We start from the raw sequence: 6833 nt of genomic DNA on the forward strand, positions 1-6833 counted from the left end.
AAGCAGACTCCCTGCTGAGCAGGGAGCCCGATGCGGGACTCCATCCAGGGACTCCAGGATCATGACCTGAGCTGAAGGCAGTCGCTTAACCAACTGAGCCACCCAGGTGCCCCGGGAAAGAATATTTTTTGCCTCCTAGGGATCCTACTAGTTACTTGTGACACTGTTCTGTGTTCTTTATGTCCCCAACGACCTGGTGAGATGGTATCCAAAATACCGTTTATTTACAAAAAAACGGTCTCAGATTAAGTATTTTGCCTAAGGTTGCACATCCCATTGGTGCTGGAGTTGGATTTTGAAACCAAGCCTGACGCCAGTGCTCATTGTTTTCACCTTCACCATCTCACGGTTTCTCAGGATAAGGTCTTAAGGTTTGGTTATGATTTTAATGGAGGTAATATGGGCTCTGTGCCAGAGCTAACAAAGAATTCTAGAATGTAGTCTTACCTAGTTAATGTAACCATTGAGCTTAACATTGGCCCCTTCCAACAGTCATGCCCTTGAAAGTACTTAGCCCAGTTAACAGTTTTAGTTTAAACCCATATTCCACCCCCACCCCCGCACCCTGACAATTTTGTTTCCTCCTACTCCAAACCATCTTTTTTTTTTTTTTTTTTTTTAAGATTTTGCTTATTTGACAGAGACACAGCGAGAGGGAACACAAGCAGGGGGAGTGGGAGAGGGAGAAGCAGGCTTCCCACGGTGCAGGGAGCCCGATGTGGGGCTCAATCCCAGGACCCTGAGATCATGACCTGAGCCGAAGGCAGACGCTTAACGACTGAGCCACCCAGGCGCCCCTACTCCAAACCATCTTTTGGCTGAAAGTAAACAGTAAGGTAGTTGCTTTTCACATTTCTCTTAATTGGCTTTCTAAAGCTAGACTTCGAGGAGCACCTGTGTTGTCTATTAATCACTACCACAAGTAATGGTGAAAAAACTCAAAATACAGGAGAGGGGAAAGTAGGCAGTTGGATATAGTTTATGCCAAATTCTTAGGTTTGAGATAGGTTGTAATAAATGACTAGTACAGTATAACTTGATGCAAGATGAAGGGTCCTGTAGGGGAATTGAGGACTTCAAGCTTTTCTGGGACACAATTTAGATCTGAGATTTCCAGCACCAAGATAAAGAGAGGTGTCATCCTGTTGCACCTTAGAACGGTTGCTAAGAAAAAATCTCCAGTACAAAATTCAGAAATTTCTACCATTAAGGCTTATTGGCTATCAAAGTGAAAATGTCTCCAATGCAAGTTCATAAAATGCATAAATTTGCTTGTCATTTTGCTCTATCATTTTTGCTAATTTCTGTAAAACAGAAAAGTACATTGAAAACCCGTGGTGGCATTTCTGCAGGGAGCTGAAGCAATGAGTGTAGACTTGTAGCTTTCTGGTGATATAACTTGCTACAGACAGAGTTCATTTGCTTCTTCAAGAAAGGGCAATTACCATTCTCATTTGATTCTGAAATGATCGCAGTCATCTTGACTGGAGCTTGAGTGTAGTCAGTCCAAGATTGAGCTTTCCCGTGAGTGCTTGAAGTGCAGGGTTTTAGTGGTAAGTGGAAAAGGTCTATTTACTTTAGACCAGATGTGCAGGGGTCAGAGTGGATGTGGCCTTGGAAATGATCGGACTCATAGGAGAGGCCGTTCACCTGGGCCCCTTCTGAAGTGCTTAAAGCCTCCTCGGTGTCACGTGGGCAATTACAGAAGCCACGGGTCTGGCAGGTTCTGAAGGCAGATGCTGCAGTGGACAGCACGCTGGGATGAGCCAGCCGGCTCTGAAGTCCCTCTACGCTGTGCCCTTCACTGGGGCACCTCCCACATCCCTGCGGCCGGGAGAACCCCCGAGCACGGGCGAGGCACTCGTCCCACCCCTCTTAATCAACACAGGCCACTTACGTGTCACCTTGGAAATAAATGCTTGAAGAGAATTGTGTGAAGAATAAATTCCTAGGATAGGGATCACTTTTCCAGTTTCAACTCTAGGTCACTCATGTGGGAGGTGACATTACTATTCTTGTTTCTAGTCACCCAACTTTGAGACCTCACCCAGTGATGACTCTTCCCCTCATGGTCACCTAGTACCGTTCAGTTTTCCTCCATTGTCACCTGTCTTCCCCTTGACATTCCCACCGCTCTTGTTTCAATACGTCGTCCTCTCTTTGTAGACCAAGGCGTTACTTGCCTAACTCGCCACCTAGTATTGCTCTCCCGCTCACTCCCCTTGTCCCTCTTGCACACTCAGAAGGTTTGTCTTCTGAGCACCCCACTGTCCTGCTCGAGAATCTACGGTGGCTCTGTCGCCTACAGCAAAGATGTGTCATGCTTTGACCATAGTTTGTCATCATCCAAGCTTCCAGGGAAATAAAACAGTGAGTTGACCTGGTCCAACAGTTGAGGACGTTCCAGGCCCCAATCCACGTTACAGCCTTAATGGTCCACCCACAGTGCTACACAAATTTCCTTAGCTCTCTGTAGGCCTCAAAACAGGTCGGGCAAAAAATTGCATCTTCCATCCCTTGGCTTAATATCCCTCTGTGCAGTTCTTAGCGGCAAATAGTAAAAACCAAATTTGCTTCATTTAAACAGTGGAAGACATTTCGTAAAAGGGTGTTAAAGTTGCATTTTTATTTTTATTTTTTTTAAAGATTTTATTTATTTATGTGAGACAGAGAGAATGAGAGAGACAGAGAGCACATGAGAGGGGGGAAGGTCAGAGGGAGAAGCAGGCTCCCTGCCGAGCAGGGAGCCCGATGCGGGACTCGATCCCAGGACTCCAGGATCACGACCTGCGCCGAAGGCAGTCGCTTAACCAACCCAGCCACCCAGGCGCCCAAAGTTGCATTTTTAAAAAAGATTTATTTATTTTTAGAGTGAGAGTGTGTGCGAGCGGGGGTGGGGAGGAGGAGAAGAGGGCGAAGGAGAGAAAGAATCTCCAGCAGACTCCCTGCGGAGGGTGGAACCCAGTGCGGGGCTCGATCTCACAACGCTGAGATCCTGACCTGAGCCGAAATCAAGAGTCAGACACTTAACCGACTGAGCCACCCAGGCGCCCCTAAAGTTGCATTTTTATATGAAGGTGGTGGCGGTGGCCTGATTTTTCATTTTCCGCAAATCCCTCCATAAAAACGCAGCAAGTAGGATAGGAAAACCCATGAGCAGTGTATGCAGCCAAAGCAGTTGACAGGGTACCCCCACACACTCCCAAACACAAGCAGGTTGGGGCAAACTTCTGATAGAAACAGGAACTGCATAATAGTGTCTGTGAGGAAGAAAGCGTAGGGAGGAAACGGGCCATCTGGTGGACTGAAGAACTCCAAAATAACCTGCAAGTACTTGAAAACACACCGCAAGCCAACATTAGAGCTGCGGCGGATATTCAGAGGGGTTTGCGCGTTCCAACGGCAAGCGAGTTCCTTGCCCTAAGAAGTTCCTTTTTCCCACTAGAAGAAACCAGAGCTTCGTGAAGAAATAGCAGAGTCCATGTTTGTCACATCAGACAGAGAAGTACTGAAAATCTAAGGGTGTGTCAATAGGGCTTGGGAGCCAACCTGCTCTGGCTAGAGAGAGGGCACTTTGAACACATCAAATACTTATAAATCTGTGGCTCCACAATGATGGGATACACCCATGCAGGCACACGCCCCCCTAACCGGTCACTCTCGGGAGGTGCTTGGGAAACAGCTCTCTTCCCCACCACACCCTCCCTGGTAAATAAAAGAATCAAGAACTTACCTTGACTTCCCTCTACAGACTATATCACTGGGTGACTGAACAGCGAAGGGGGCCAGAATAAGCCACTGGGGCATAAAAATGATTTTGAACTGAAGGTTTCTAAATTTCTGAAATCCCTTATCTGCTTAAAAGCATAGCTTTTCCCAAAAGAACCCACTGGTCACTAAGGAGCAACTCAAAGCTCTTGGAGAGATTTGTACACACCCAAACACGGTCACAAACATGGACTGTTTGACCTCCCGTCCTCCTAAGGGTCTGTTTATCTCTCCAAAAAGTCACGTAAGTGCCCTTTCTCCCCCTCCCCGTGTAAGAAGTGCCTCTCTGCCCTTCCCTACCCCCTATTAAGGTGGCATATAAGCCCCAAATTAGAAGAGACACATTCTTCTGTGAACGCACAGATACATAGTGGATAAAAATCTGCTTTTCTCTTACTAATCTGTCTTTTGTCAGTTTAATTTGCAAGCTTCCAAACACTGCACCTAGGAGGATAGAGAAAGTTTTTCTTCCCAATAAATAGTAAGGTGAAGGGGGTCTATGGAGAAGTATTCCACCAGAGGAAGAAAGAAGAAATGATAGAATATAACTGTTTTGTAACTGCTAATGAATTAATGGATCTAGGAATGATCAAAGGCTGACATCACAAAGGGAGATCCAACGAAATAGAGCCAAACACCTATGTACCTCTGACCACTAACACAATACTTCCTACGACGAGGCCATGCCAAACAAAGTCTCAAACATCAGTCAGATCAAAGTTTTGGTCTAGATCCAACTACCAATTTACAGGAAATCTGAGGACAGAGGAACAAAATGAACTACATCAATCAACAAAATCCAGATTGGTAAATGTTACAGGACAACTGATCCAGTCTCTTCAACAATGAAATTTCAATGGAGGGAGAGTGAGAGCTTATAAATGAATCAAAGACTGAAAGAAAAAAAAAAAAGGTAAAACTATAGTGTATTTAGGGAACTACAGAGGTAATATAAAGAAAATGAAGGAAATGATTACTCTAAAAGTCAGGGTAGGGATATTCTTAGCAGGGAGGGAGGAGTTATAAATGGTAAGGGGTTGGGACGCCTGGGTGGCTCAGTCGGTTAGGCGTCTGTCTCTTGGTTTCTGCTCAGGTCACGATCTCCTGGTCATGGGGTCGAGAGCCTGTGTCTGGCTCCAGGCTCAGCACGGAGTCCTCTTCAAGATTCTGTCTCTTGGGATACCTGGGTGGCTCAGTCAGATAAGCATCTGCTTTTGGCTCCAGTCATGATCCCAGGGCCCTGGGATCAAGCCCTTGCTCAGCAGGGAGCCTGTTTCTCCCTCTGCCTGCCGCTCCCCCAGCTTGTGCTCTCTGACAAATAAATAAAATCTTAAAAAAAAAAAAAAGATTCTGTCTCTCCCTCTCTCTCTGCCCTTCCCTGCCCCCAAAATAAATAAATAAATCTTTTAAAAAATGCTAGGGGGCACATGGAGGATTTCAGGGATAGCAAACTCTTCTTGCAGGGATGTTTACAAGGGTGTTTGCCTTATAACAATTCATTAATCTGGGGCGCCCGGGTGGCTCAGTCGTTAAGCATCTGCCTTCGGCTCAGGTCATGATCCCAGGGTCCTGGGATCGAGCCCCGCATCGGGCTCCCTGCTCAGCGGGAAGCCTGCTTCTCCCTCTCCCCCTCCCCCTGCTTGTGTTCCCTCTCTCGCTGTGTCTCTCTCTGTCGAATAAATAAAATCTTAAAAAACAAACAAACAACAACAACAACAAAAACCAATTCATTAATCTACACATTTGTGTTACGGGGTTTTAAAGGGTGTATTATATTTAATCATAAAGGACTCTGGGTGGGTTTAATATATTGGGGTAGCTCACAATCTCCAGGACCATAGGACCAGTTTCAGAGGCTGTGCGGCCAAGACCACTGCTCAAAGTCAGGCTTAGCAGAATTGGTCTGCCGAGGCCTGACTGCGGCTGAGCATCATGCCCCTGGAATGGTCACCGCCGCCTCTGAGAACAGTAGAGCTGCCACCAAGGCCAAAATCCTTGCTAAGGTCGGTACTGAGCAGCTTCAGCTTCTTTCAGTAGCTTTTGCTGCGAGCGAAGTCTGAGATGGTCAAGTTGGTTGGTGAAGCCCGAAGTGCATGCTCGAGCCCCAGACGCTAGGGAAGTGGGGGAAAGAGGGTCTCGCGTGCAGCTTCCATAGTGTGGGGTGGGCTCTCACTCTAGCTGGGGGGTTCAGATGCTGGGTGGAGTAATGCATGTTCCCCAGGTCAGTGATGTTCGAACCTTCCCGTGCGTTAGAATCACCTGGGAAGCGCTTTTAAAAATACCGAACGCCGAGGTTGCACCCAGCCCAATTAACACAGTATGTTTCGGGTGAGACTCTGCACGCATGCACAGTCCTGCTGAATTTGAATCTACCGTTAAACCAAAGCCCTAGGCGATGCCTACGGCACGTATTCCAGTTTGAGAAGGGTTGACTTAGACCGTTCTTCCAAGGCCAGCCCCATCCCCCAGCAAGGGCATTCCACTCCGGAGCAGGGGAGTGACTCCCGCATCCCCACACCGAGAAGAGCACTTGTGATCTCCGGTTCCTCCGCCGGGCATTTATGGCAGACTTCCTTGGTTGCAGTCACGTGTCTTCTGTGGGCTCATCTCCTTACCAGGTTGTAAACTCTGGAGGGCAGGGACCCTGTCTTGACCCCTTTGTGTCTTCACAGTGCTTAGTGGCACGAGGCAAGAGTTCAGGACATGTGGTAAGTGACCCAGGGACTCCTCTTCTGTTTCTTTCGCGTTCCTCATGCAGCAGGGGCTGCGCTGGCCTCCTCGTGCCCCCTGCCACCTTCATGCACTCACCCAGTATTACAGTTTGAAGGCAGCTTTGAATATGACTTTAAAAGAATTTTAAAATTCAAGCCTAGGGCCTGTTCCCACGGAGCCCCTCCAGATAGAAGACAGACTGGGTGACTCCGAATGGCTCTCCATTCCCTTGTCTCTAGAAGCAGGTGGACTAGAAAGCACGCCGAACCTCCGCCCAGCATAAATACCCTATGCTGGATTAACCAAGATTCAAGACTTTTAACTCTCGTGGGTTGGCCCAGGAGTCGGGAGAA

The sequence above is a fragment of the Mirounga angustirostris genome, unplaced genomic scaffold (genome assembly GCF_029215605.1).
Source record: "Mirounga angustirostris isolate CCGP_5_RB_7025 unplaced genomic scaffold, mMirAng1.0.hap1 SCAF_10, whole genome shotgun sequence".
NCBI classification, from domain to species: Eukaryota; Metazoa; Chordata; class Mammalia; order Carnivora; family Phocidae; genus Mirounga; species Mirounga angustirostris.